The following is a 14,530-nucleotide window of genomic DNA, read 5'->3' on the forward strand; positions in this document are numbered from 1 at the left end:
TTATTTTAATTTTTTTCTTTTTGCTTTTTTTGCTTAGTTATTATATTACTTTTGAGCAAAGAAAAAAATCTATTAATTAAAACTCTAAGTAAAACTATAAAATGCTACATTTCTGGCACCATTTCCTGCTTATCTTGTTGTATATTAAATATCTGTAAATGTATGTTATATTTGTAGGCAAGAAAGAAATGTGTGAATTTTGTTATTTTTAGCATTTCATGTACAGCTACAAGATCTCTCGGTCTCTTTGAACAACAGAAATATGTATATGAGACAATATCCTATTACCTATAAACATGTCCACTCATTTACCTGTAAGTAAACACATAGCAACACACATTTATATTTGTTGCTAACCAAAAGGTAGGAAGTTTGGACCTACCAACCACCCTTAAGAATAAAGACGGGGCAGTCGGTTTCCTAAATGATTACAGCCTTGGAAACCCTATGAGCCAGTTCTATTCTGTCCTATAAGGTCGCTATGAGGCGACATCGACTCAATGGCAATGAATTTGGTTTGGATTTTTATATTATATTCAGAGTTAAACCATATAAAATTGAAATTTTTGTAAGTTAAAATGGCCAAATATTGACAAGCACATGTGTTTTCACTGATACAGCACAGATTTCTTTCCGGTAGTGTTCTATGAATGATTTTAAAAAACATTTCTTCTTCCCTATGGTTATTGAAACTATAGACACTATATGCTGGATTGCTCAGAATTATAAAGATGAATTATGCTTTATTTTCTGGCTTGGTTAACTCAATCAGTTAAGGCAAAATACCACTGAACCAGTTAATCTATCCATAAAAGATCTGCAAATGCAAGTTATTAATTACAAGGAGGAGCGAGTAAAGGAGTATGGATGTGTCTTTGTTGATCCAAGAAGTGTTTCTTTTATGAAAATCTCTTCACCTGTTACCTCTCCTCCTCCCAACTCTTCACTGCTTATAAGAAAAGTGAAGGTTGGTGGGGGGGGGGTGCTCAATAAATTTGCACATTTGTTCAAGAATTTCTTTTTTAATCAAGTTGTATGTTTGTAAAAATAAATGAAATAAAGATTTTTTATCATGTGTCTTTTATCCCTTTAAATATTTTCACAAATCATGTATCCCTAATTATGTTTATGCAAAGAGTTCTAAATATAATGCTAATCAACTTCCTGTTATTCATATGCACCAAACCATATGTACCAAACCAAAAACTCATTGCCACTGCATCGATTCCAACTCATAGTGACATTATAGGATGGAGTAGAACTGCCCCATAGGGTGTCTACGAAATGGCTGGTGGACTGGAACTGTGATCTTTCGGTTAGCAAGCCAAGCTCTTAATCACTGGGCCACCAGGGCTCCATTTATATGCACCAAACAGAAACCAAATCCATTGCTGTCCAGTCAATTCTGACTCACACCTTATACTACAGAGTAGAACTGCCCCATACAGTTTCAAAGGAGTGCCTGGTGGATTTGAACTGCCAGCCTTTTGGTTAGGAGCCATAGCTCATAACCACTGGGTCACCAGGGTTTTCATTTATATGCATAGCACACTTAATTCTCCTTTGTAACACTTGTCATATTTGTAATTAAATGCCTATTTGAGAAATTACTTTTAATGCTTCTGTACAGTAAGCTTACTGAGAGAAAACATGGATTATTTACTTTTTTTATTAATTATTAATTATTGTTCATTGTTCTAGATACAGAACCTGTGTGTCAATATTAGGCATATAATAGGTCATTATACTTTTAGACTGAATATATGAATGATTGGCCCAAAACCCATTGCCATTGTGTCGATTCCAACTCATAGCACCCTAAAGAGCAGAGTAGAACTGCCCCATAGGGTTTCCAAGGGGTGGCTGGTAGATTTGAACTGCCAACCTTTTGGTTAGCAACTGAGCTCTTAACTATTGCTCCACCAGGGCTCCTGAGTGATTGAAGTAATACAAAATAATTAAAAGTGTGAAAGCCATATACATTCTCTCTCTAGGCAGGAGAGGAATACAATGTGACCCTGTGGTTTAGACAAAAAGCTTGGTTTTAGGCAGGCTTCTATTCAATTCTCAGCTCTGCCATTTATTAGTCTGGTAGCATAGGACATGATACTAAATATCTATTAGCCCTAAATTTCTTCCGTGTGAAATATGTAATAATAGTACCTATATCATTTTTTTTTATATCATAGGATCATTATAAGAATTAAATGAGATGATTGAGCAGGAAAAAAATTGCAGAAAAATATATACACATGTTTAACAATCATATGAGAAAAGTTAAACCTAACTGATTAAAGGAATACAAATTAAAGCTATAGAACGGCTTTTTTTTTTTTTGCTTATCAGATTGGCAAAGATTAAAATGTTTGATAATATCCAGTACTAGTAAGGATGTGGTGAAATGTTTATGATCGTATATTATTGATGGCAACATAAATTAGTGCAACTTTTAAGAAATGTAAGAATATAAAATGTTTATATTCAGTGACTCAGCAATCACACTTGTATTTTCCTATAGATATATTCACATAAGTGGGAGCCAGTGTTTGTGAAAGTTTATTTATTGTCGCATTATGTAAAATGGAGAGGAAAAAAAAAAACTAGAAAATAAAAGAAAAGTTCACCCTTTTCCAAATTTTTAAAGAAAAAGTTTGCAAGGACTCACTCTAAATGGAACTAATTTTCTCTTCTCTGTATTGAAGGTAGAAGAGTGGAAATGAGAAGGGCATTGTTTCTAGATTTCTTGTGTATATACACTCTTTACATTCCAATGGGCCATTGTTTTTATTATTATAGCTAATTTTCATGTTTCTAAGTTTTTTTTTTCAGATCACAAAATCCATGTTTATCATAGAAATTGTATAAAATACTTTTTTACCTAAGTTAAGGTGGTGTGCTTTTTGTCCATTTTCAATCTCTATTTTGAATATAAACTTCATAGTTAAAGCGCCTACTCTAATAAACCTAGAAGGAGATCTGCAAATCAATACAACCCCCTCTCTCACCCAGGTAAATGTCTAAGGAAAACACAGATGAATCATACATTTCTGTGTAATCTGTGCTTTTGTCAAAAGGTTGCCTTGACTCATTTAAAGCTTTCCACAGTTTTAAAACCACTATTTTTAACCAGAGAAAATCTACTTGAGGGTCCTATTATGATGACACTTGAGTTAACAGTATACTCCTTAGTTTGTGGATGAATATTTTATGGGACTAAAAGGAAGTATACTTGTCCTTTGCTATAAACTCTACAAAACAGAATATTGTACAAAGGAAGAGAGAGGCTCTAAACTTGAGCACCCACATATGCCATACATTATCCTGGATCTCCACAGACATCAGCTTAAGGGTCAAATAGCTATTAGGAAGGAGCAGGACTGGAATTTGGACCCAAATTTATCTGATTCCAAATATCAGTAAATAACTAAATTACAATATAGCCATGACTTAATTCAGTTCACCATCTCTTCATTTGTTGGCAGGTCCTGCAACTCTCAGTATCACATTTTTGGTACAACATTATGTAAATTCTTTGCTACTCAATTATTAAGCCTTAAGCCCTAGCATCAAGAAAGGGACAATATCCATGGATGATTTCAAGCTATCATACTTACCAACAGTCTTACCTTTCTTCCACATGAGACCAGTGAAAACAGAAATTAAGAAAGTCCTGTGAATTTTCAACACCTGTAATAACAATAAAAACCTGAAAAGGGGGGTATTTTATGTTCAATGGCATTACCTTAAAACAATTTTTCTCTAGGATTCCTTTAAATGAATTGACTTCCTCTTAGCCATGAAGAGAAGTCAACTTCCTCCAGCAATTGATAACATGTCAGGAGCTTGATTCCGTACGCAATATTTTTGACTTACCTTATCATTCCTTTGAGAACTCTTTTGGGCAAATGGCTTTATTTTAGTTGATATTTTATCTTACTCTGTAGAGAAAGAATAATAACATTCAAAGAAAAGGATGCTGCAGAAGCATAGCAATAATTCAGCTGTCTCTACTACCCTATGTCCTCCTATCTCTTAAAAGCAATAAGAGCTTCATAAATATTGGAAAGAACTACTGAGGGATGAAATCCCAGCTGTTATCCATACATCACATTTGTTGCATTTTAGTACTTATTTAAAAGTCATGTTGTTGTTTTCTTAATCATTATTATAACCCTGAATCTCTAACTAAAAAAAAATAGATTCCTAACACAAATAATTCTATATTGAAACTACATAGGAAAAAATAAAACTTAAGCCATTTTGCAACTGCCAGAAGGTGCTCCTCTGTCATCTAAGTTTACAATTTTTTTATGCCTCTAGTGGTCATCTCTCATAAACGTATTTGAGAAAGAGAGGAAATTGACTGCAATTATTAGTGCAGTTCTTATCTTTAATAAACGCCTAAAAATGCTATCTCTGCTCAACTCAAACACTATAGATTCTGGAGTTCATATTTGGAAAGAAAAAGGTAAATAGTTTTAGAAGACAAAATTGAAATTAATTGCAATCCTAAAATTTGAGAAGATTGAGTTCTTAAAGTACATGCTTTAAATATATATTAGAGGTTTAATTAAACCTACCTTGATTTCTGCAATTTGTGTACTGAGACCTTCATCCTGAAGTCTTAAATACTCTGGTTTCATACCACTTAGAGTGCAAACATAACATAGTGAGTGTCTTAGGCTGGATTCTCTAGAGAAGCAAAACCAGTAAAGCATATAAATATATAGAGAGAAATTTATATAAAGGAAATGGCTCACGTGATTTTAGAGGCTGTAACATCCCAAGTCCATGAATCAGGATAAAGACTTCTCCTAATTCATACAGCCACAGGGGCTGGCGAACCCAAGATCGATAGGTCAGAGAGCGTGGCTGTTGTTCACAGGCTTTAAAGATCGATGAATCCTAAGATCAGCAGCTGCTAGCTCAAGTCCCAAGAACCAGAGGTCAGAGGAACAGGAGGCAGCTGCAGGATCCAGAGCAGACAAAAGCCAGAACGTCCACTTATATTGGGGTGCAGACCCCATGCCCAAGGAAACTATCTTTCAACTAACTGGCTACTCACAGCAGAGCCCATCATGGGGGTGATCACATATAAACACTGAAAATCATGGCCTAGCCATGTTGACACCAATCTTAACCATCACAGTCCACTGCTTGTCAGCTTGTCACATGTACACATCTCCCCAAATTATACATAATCTCTGAATAAAGACAATTACAAAGTTATACTTGCGCCTAACATGATACAACTAACACTTGTACAACTGAAAACACACTAGCCCATTCACATATCATATTTTGAAAGTGAAGAAAACAAAAATATTTTATGCTCACATACAAAGCAGAAATACAATAATTACAGTCCTCATTTCTGCAACTGGTCATGAAGACATAACTGGTATTTAGGACTACTTTCTTCCACCACCCATTCCATATTCCCTTTTCCCTCAGCAAGCACCTCAGCTTCTAGTGGTTCTTTGCCTGGTGGGGTGACCCAAATCTTCATTCCTGAAGGATCTGGGCCACTATTGGTCATGTTGGAATTGTGTTGCTGTAGTTTCCCATTGACTTTAATCACTGGGCATTGTAGTACTAAGAGACACCCTAAGGGATCTCCTGTGTTCCAGACATACTCTTCTTTACCTCCATTATGTAATACCAATCCAATTTCCTTTTGGTAATCAGGGTCAATCACACCAGCCAGTATGGTAACTCCCTTCTTTGCCTTTTGATACAGAGGCATAAGGAGCTCAAAGTGGCCAAGTAGCATTCTTAACTTCCAGTTCAATGGAACCAGTGATATGCCTCCAGGTGGAAGCATTCCTCCCTTTGGAACTAGACCTGAAGAACGTAAGGACGTGGGGACCAGAAGCAAAAATCTTGTGAGTGGGTCACTAGGGGTAATAGTGAGTGATGCCACTCCCACTTCCATCCCTTGATCCCTGTTCCCATGAATTCTGGCTATGGGAAAAATAGTGCCATATATTGGATGCTGATTTAGAGCATTTACAGGCTCTTGGAGAAGACTGCCCCAGCCCTGCAGGGTACTGCCACCTGTAATTTTGTCTTTAGGAGGCCATTCCATTGTTCTGTCAAGCCACATGCCTCAGGATGATGAGGAACATGGTAAGACCAGAGAATTCCATGAGCATGGGTCCACTGCTGTACTTCATTTGCTGTGAAGTGAGTCCCTTGATCAGAGGCAATGCTGTGTAGGACACCATGATTGTGGATAAGGCATTCTGTAAGCCCACAGATGGTAATTTTGGCAGAAGCATTGCATGCAGGGAAGGCAAATCCATATCTAGAGTAAGTGTCTGTTAAAGTAAGGACAAAATGCTGCCCTTTCCATGATGGAAGTGGTCCAATGTAGTCAACTTGCCACCAGGTTGCTGGCTGATCACTCTGAGGAATGGTGCCACGTAGGGCACTCAGTGTTAGTCTCTGCTGGTGGAAGATTAGGCACATAGCAGTGGCTGCAGCCAAGCCAGCCTTGGTGAGTGAAAATCCATATTGCTGGGCCCATGCATAACCTCCATCGCTGTTACCAGGGCCACTTTGATCATGAGCCCATTGAGCAAAGACAGTAGGAGGTGGGGAAAGATGACTGGTTTCCACAGAAAGCATCATCTTATCCATTTAATTGTTAAAATGATCCTCTGCTGAGGTCACCCACTGGTGAGCATTCACATGAGACACAAATATCCTCACTTCTTTGGCCCATTCTGAGAGGCCTATCCACATACCTCTTCCCCATAAATCCTCATCTTTGATTTTCCAATCATGTTCCTTCCAAGTTCCTGACGATCCAGCCAAACAATTGGCCACAGCCCATGAATCAGTATACAATTGCACATCTGCCCATTTCTCCTTCCAAGCAAAATGAGTGAATAGCCAGATGCACTGCTCGAAGTTCTGCCCATTGGAAGGATTTCCTTTCACCACTGTCCTTCAGGAATTGCCCAGAAAGTGGCTGTAGTGCTACCTCTGTCCAGTTTTGAGTGGTGCCTGCACAGCACGTGGAACCCCCGGTAAACCAGGCATGAGTTTTCTATCCCCATGAGGTCATAGGTGCAGACTGGGAAATGGAAGGTAATGTGACAGGAGTGAAGACCATGGGCATTTGTGTCACTTTCTCATGCAACTTACTTGTGCCTTCAGGTCCTGCTCGAGCCCGATCTTGTATATACCACTTTCATTTAATGATGGAGTGCTGCTGTGCACATCCAACTTTATGATTCTGTGGGTCAGACAACACTCAGTTCATGACGGGAGGCTCAGGCTGCATGGTGACTTGGTGTCCCATGGTTAAGCATTCAGTCTCTACTAAGGCACAGTAATAAGCCCAAAGGTGCTTCTCAAAAGGAGAGTAGCTATCTGCAGAGGATGGCAGGGCTTTGGTCCAAAATCCTAAGGGTCTTCGCTGTGATTCACCAATAGGGGCCTGCCAAAGGCTCCAAACGCCATCTTTATCTGCCACTGCCACTTCAAGCACTGTTGGATCAGCTGGATCATATGGCGCAAGTGACAGAGTGGCTTGCACAGCAGCCTACACCTGTTGCAGAGCCTTCTTTTGTTCTAGGCCCCACTCAAAACTAGCAGCTTTTCAAGTCACTCAATAAATAGGCTGGAGTAAAAAAAAAGTAGCACACGCAAATGAGGAATATGTTGCCTAAAAATTCAGAAAGGCCCAGTAGGTGTTGTGCCTCATCTTTAGTTGTGGGAGCAACCAGATGCAATAACTTATCCTTCACTTTAGAAGGAATATCTCAACACGTCCCATACCACTGGACACCTAGAAATTTCACTGAGGTGAAAGGTGCTTAAATTTTTGTGAGATTAATTTCCCACCTTCTAGCATGCAAATGTTTTACCAATAAATCCAAATGAAAACCCTGGTGGAGTAGTGGTTAAAAGCTACGGTGGCTAACCAAAAAGGTCAGCAGTTTGAATCTACTAGGCTGTCCTTGAAAACTCTATGGTGCAGTTCTACTCTGTCCTATAGGGTCACTATGAGTTGAAATCGACTCAATGGCAATGGGCTTGTTTTTTTTGTTTTTGGTTTTTGTTGTTGTTGTTTAGCACACAAATATTTTACCAATATGTCCACAGGCACTGACACTTCTTCCCTACTAGGTCCAATTAGTATAATTGTGGAAGGGAAAGGTGATCAAGTTCTCTGTGGACTAAATTACAGCAATGGGCTGGAGATTTGCCCTGAGGTAGGCAAGTGAAGGTGTGTTGCTGGCCTTGCCAGCTGAAGGCAAACGGCTTCTGATGGTCCTTTGAAACAAGTATGGAGAAAAAGGCATTAGCCAGGTCAATAGCTGCACACCACGTACCAGGAGATGTATTAATTTGCTTGAGCAATGAAACTACATCTGGAACAGCAGCTGCAATTGGAGTCACCACCTGGTTAAATTTTTGATAATCTACTGTCATTCTCCAGGATTCATCTGTGTTTTGCACAGGCCAAATAGGTGTGTTGAATGGGGATGTGGTGAGAATCACCACGCCTGCATCCTTCAAGTCCTTGATAGTGGCACTAATCTCTGCAATCCCTCCAGAAATGTGGTATTGATTTTAGTTCACTATTTTCCTAGATAGGGGCAGTTCTAATAGTTTCCATTTGTCTTTTTGTACCAAAAAAGTAACCCTTACTCCATTTGTCAGAGATCCAATGTGGGGTTCTGCCAGTTGCTGAGTATATCTCTTCCAATTATGCATTCTGGAACTGGGAAACAACTACATGATGGGTTTGGGGATCCACTGGACTTACTGTAAGATGGACATGAGCCAAGACTACATTAATAACCTGACCTTCATATGCCCCCACTCTGACTGGTGAGCCACACTGACATTCTGGGTCTCCTGGAATTAGTGTCAGTTCAGAGACAATATTCAGTAATCCCTGAAAAGTCCAATTATTTCTTTTTCCCCAAGAGACTGAACAGTCAATCTCCTAAAAGGTCATGGAGACCTTTGGGGAAGGCTGGGAGAGAGATTAAGAGTATACATTTTTAACAGTGTTTTGGAGTCCTTCCTCAATGGAATTTGGCCTTCCCTTCATTCAAGGGGTTGTGGGTCTTTAAACTCTCTCAATCTGGGAATTGACTGAGGGATCATGACTCTCTATTCTGGCAATTCAAGTTAGGCTGATGTTCACCTGACCTAGAATTCATCTGTTTGTACAGATCAAGTAAATATTTAGTAGATTTCCTATTTATTTGACTCCTAGGAGCAACATGACTAAGTAGTTAATGCCATAAGTCCATATGAGTCCATATTCTCATTACTGCTTTGACTGCACTATTACTGTAATCATGCCCACCTTTCCTTTGTCCATTGAGTGCTGCCACTTGGCCCCTATTATCACAGGGGTCCAATCAGCCCCATTGTAGTTAAACCAAAAAAACCAAAACAAACCCAGTGCTGTCAAGTCGATTTTGACTCATAGCGACCCTGTAGGATAGAGTAGAACTGCCCCATAGGATTTCCAAGAAGCACCTGGCAGATCTGAACTGCCGACCTTTTGGTTAGCAGCCATAGCACTTAACCACATTGTAGTTAGGTGTCTTAATTCAGTTAGGGCAGTTCCCACTGTCAAATCTAATTTGTATTTTTTTTTTTTTTTTTTTTAGCAATCACAGCAGTCTTCAAGGATGCTGGAGCTCCCTTCACAATTTTTTTCCTCACAGTTGTGGTAAGAGATGTGTCCTCTGGGCACTTCACGTTTGGGTCTGTGGGTCTAACCTGACATCCAGTCTAGCATGCCAATTTCCCTAAGATACCTTCTTCTACAGTATACCAAGGCAGGTCTGCTACCTCAGCTAGATTTAGTGTAGGCCACCATGTAATCCATGTTTTAGCAACTCGCCCAAACAGACTATTAGATCCTTTCTTAACTTCTTGAGCTACAACATTGAAGAATCTGTGCTTAGTGGACCCATATCAATAAACTCAGACTCATTCATCTTTAAATTCCTTGAACCATTATCCCACACCCTTAACTGCCATTCCCACACATATTCCCCAGGTTTCTGTTTGTACGTATTAGAAAAGTCAAGCAGTTATTTTGGGGCGTAGGGTACATCCTCCTGGGTCACACTTTGTACTTCACCTTTTGGGGCTCCCTGGGACTTAAACCTAGTTACAGACCTTGAAGCCAGAATCAGTAGTGATTTGTTTTGAAAACATGCAGCATTATCTTGTAAAGCATCTGCCTCAAGCAATGCCCCATGCAACGACTCAGGCAAGGGCTCTTTAGAGGCAGCTGGGCTAGGGCTAATCTCATTAGATGGGAGCAGAGGGGCTAATGCTTTTTCTGGGGAGGGTGGTATAGCAGACAAACACGAAGTAGTCCCTTCAGATGGGAGTAGCTCTGTTGGCAGGAGTGATTCCATGGAATTTAGGGGTTCAGTGTCTCCAGTTTCTTCATTATCTGCCCATATGTCCCCATCCCAAATTTCAGGATCCCATTTCTTCCCAATCAATGCCCTCACTTTAACTTCAGACACCTCTTGAGGTTGGCAATTCAGTTGGTGTTGTAATTCAGCCACTCTTACAATAAGGCTGTGGTTTTGGTTTTCAGCAATATCAGCTCAGTTACGACAAGAAATAAGGCTTTCTTTCAAAGCACAAGTGGAAGATTTGAGATTGTTTACATGGCACTTGAGCTTTGACACTGAAGCCCTCAGCACATCTCTTTCTTTCACCAGTTTGTCTAGCAAAAGTAGGACCAACCAACCAGCTTCCTTATATTTCTTATTCTGATAAAACTTAGAAAGATGTCACACGTGTTCACCCAGAGTCTTGCCTTTCACCAATACCTAATCTATTGGTGGTGATATTTTGCATAGTTGTATTACCACCCCACTTCATGGATTAACTGTGCCCTCTTTATTGCTGGAAGCAGAGTCTTCAACATCTTTAAGACTAACCAGACTTGAGAACCAATTTAGAAAACTCATTTTACAATTTTGTTTCTCTAGAACCACTTTCAGTACCAAATGTCTTAGGCTGGGTTCTCTAGAGAAGCAAAACCAGTAAAATGTGTGTATATATATATATATTTTACACATATACATATACACATACACATACACATACACATACACATACACATACACATACACATACACATATATGTAAAGGAAATGACTCACTTGATTGTGGAGGCTGGGACATCCCAAGTCCATGGATCAGGACGGAGCCTTCTCCTGATTCACACAGCTGCAGGGGCTGGTGAACTCAAGATCAGCAGGTTGGAGAGCAGGGCACTTTTTCACAGGCTGTGGTGATTGACGAATCCCAAGATCAGCAGACAATGGGCTAGATCAATTCCCAAGAACTGGAGGTCAGACGAACAGGAGGCAGCTGCAAGATCCAGAGCAGGCAAAAGCCAGAACGTCCACTTATATTTGGACGCAGGCCACATGCCCAAGGAAACTCCCGTTCAACTGATTGGCTACTCACAGCAGATCCCATCACGGCGGTGATCACAGATAAACACTGAGAATCATGTCCCAGTCAAGTTGACACACAATCTTAACCACCTCACTGAGATTTCTCTCAAACACTGATTCCCATATAATAATATGAAAATAAATGAAATTATTAGATCATCCAGTATTTCTCTTCACTAGTCACATCAGGTCATATCTTTACTTGAGTCACATCAGGTCATATCTTTACTAGTTATTGTTCATAGATGTAAATTTGAACAAGTAAAAACACATTTGGTAAAGGTGTGTGTCATAACACTGCAATCTTGAACTCTTCCTAATAGTTTTGTTGAATTACTATGCTTGTGAAGTTCACAATTTCTCTAACAAAGCCTGAAAGGAATAAAATTTGTCATTTTTAACACCCCAGGCCAGCAAAAGAATCTAGTCAGTCTCACTGTTCAAAAAAAAAAAAAAAAGAATAGCCAATATCAAGTGGAAATTCTTAAGTTAGGAAAAATATAAAATGCTTATATCAAATAAGATTCTTAAGAAAGCCGATTAGAATCATGATGAATCACCTGACATTCAAATTTATATATATATATTTTTTTCTTAAAGCCTCAGAGGAAATGATTCTAATTTCATTAAACAAGAAAATTAAGAAGGCATTTCTTATTTTTAAGTTTCTTCACTTCTTTACTGGCTCTTCCTTCTCCCTCTTAAATTCTGGTATTACCCAAGGATCTGTCCTCAGTTCTCATTTTTGCGTATGAACACTTGGTGGGTTTTATCATCCACATTTGTGGACTCAACTAGTATCTCTGGCCATAACAAGCAGGCCCATCTCAGGATCTTTGTTTCCCTTCAGTCCCACATTTCTAAATGTTTACTGGATATGTGTGAAACAGACCACCTGATTTGCTCTCCAAATTCTGACATTAACTTTACTTTTTTAAAAACCAATCATTACAGAAATTACTCATTAACCAGTTACTATTTTTTTTTTATTCTAAGCAGTTTACATTTATTGTTTTGTTTAATTCTTACAACAAACAATGAAGAATGCGTTATGGTTCTTGATTGTCAGAAATGGAAATAGAGCCTTAAGGGAAGTTAAGTAGCTGTTCCAAAATGACAAAGCTAATGAGTGACAGAGCTGGGACTTCAACCTAGGTCATTCTGACACCAAAGTCTGTACTCTCAATTGTTATTTCAAATCACAATTCTTACCCAGATTTAAAACCTTAGATGTATCTTTAGTTTTCCTCTCCTTTAACCCATGCAATTATTTCTTTTGCTAAGTTACAGATAAACAAAAATCACAAATTTTGAGCCCCTTAATGATACTACTGTGGTATTAGTAATCCTGAGAATTAGGTTGAAGATCAAATGCGTTTGTCGAGTAAATGAAAGTCAGTCATATTTCTACCTCCAAATTGTCTCCTAGAGCCATCCCTTACCTATTTACTCTCCTGTTCACAGTTAAGATCCTTCAACTCATTGACATTGGATTTTTGCAACAGTCTTAACTGCTCTCGTTGTTTTGACTCCAATTGGTCCCAACACTTTGATCCTTGAGCAAACTTTCAAAGTACAAACTTTGAATACCTGCTCAAAATATTCAATAATGCCCTACTGCCTGGAGAGCAAAAATTTTCATCCCAGCATTCATGGTCTTTTTGAATACTTCTTCATTTTCCAAATGGCCCAGGCGAGCTAAAACATGAGATTATGGCCTCTACACTCCAGATCTATTTTTATCTGGTAGGGTTTCTCACACCTGTGAATCAGAGTCTTCCTTTCTCAGCATTTATAATTTTACTGTACCTTCCAGGCTCAGCTCGTCCATAATGAATTATTGATTTATCCTGTAGGAAACAATGAATATACAGGATGCACTGTGCACATTTCTAGAATACATATTACTTTATTCTTAGGATTTTTAAATAGCTGTCTAATCATCTAATCTGATTTATTTACTAAGGCTTACTAAGCTAAGCCCTATGGGGTCACAGTCTCTGTATGTCTCATGGTTGTATCCTCTATAGAGCTTAGGACATATTAGAAACAAAAACAAAAACAAAAAAACACTGCTGCAGAGTTGATCCTGACTCATGGTAATTTCATGTGTTACAGAGTAGAACTGCTCCATAGGGTTTTCTTGGCTGTAATCTTTATGAAAGCAGATCATCAGGACTTTCTTCCATAGTGACACTTGATGGATTTGAACTGCCAACCTTTAGGTTAGTAGTTAAGTGCAAAACATTTTCTCTCTCCAGGAACCTTTAGATCATATTTAAATATGTAATAAACATTGACTAAGTAAATAAGTAAATGAGTGGATGGATGGATGGACGGACGGACGGACGGACGGACTGGTGGGAGGGGGGGTGGATGGATGGGTGGATCGGTGCGTAAATGGAAGGACGGACGGACGGATGGATGGATGAATTTTCAATAACATGTAGTATTAGGATGGGTCTAAATTCATATCAAAATGTTGACTCCCAGGACTGCTTGCCAACATAGCACGATAGACAGAAGCACCACGCCATCCCTCCACAATAAAGACCCCCAAATCTAAGTAAAACAGAGACAAACGTGAATCCAAGAACCCGGAGTATCAAATGAAGAGATAAAGAACTCAGCCAAGAACTGAATGGAATAAGAAACTGACAGAGAACAGAAAATGAGGATATGCATGCAACACGGATTTGCCATCTTGGACTCCTGTTGGAGATTACAGACAGGAAGCATGGTAAAACAGCTTCATGGAGCACCCAGCAAGAGACAGAGCACCCAGTAACCAGCGATACATGCTTTCCCACCTCCTACCCTCTCCCCACTGCTCTATCTCCGTGATTCCTGGCTGGCAGTGGTGGCTCCACTGGCTGGGAAGTGCAGCATCCTTGCCACTTGGATTAGCCCTACCCACATTGGAGACCAGCAGACAGAGACTACTGGAAAGCAGCTTCACGAAGTTCCCTGCAGCAGATAGACCACCTGGTAACCAGCAATATACACTTTCCTAATCCCCACACTTCCCGCCACCATTGGCCGCTTCTGCTTCCTGCTTGCCA

At 39.3% G+C, this 14,530-nt stretch overlaps 1 pseudogene; it reads right to left on the reverse strand.

Moving 5' to 3' along the window:
* Nucleotides 1–5,359: 5,359 nt before the first annotated feature.
* The window catches only part of LOC126074845 (uncharacterized), a 53,032-nt pseudogene continuing 43,861 nt past the window's right edge, over nucleotides 5,360–14,530 (reverse strand).

This window comes from Elephas maximus, chromosome 4 (genome assembly GCF_024166365.1).
Source record: "Elephas maximus indicus isolate mEleMax1 chromosome 4, mEleMax1 primary haplotype, whole genome shotgun sequence".
NCBI lineage: Eukaryota > Metazoa > Chordata > Mammalia > Proboscidea > Elephantidae > Elephas > Elephas maximus.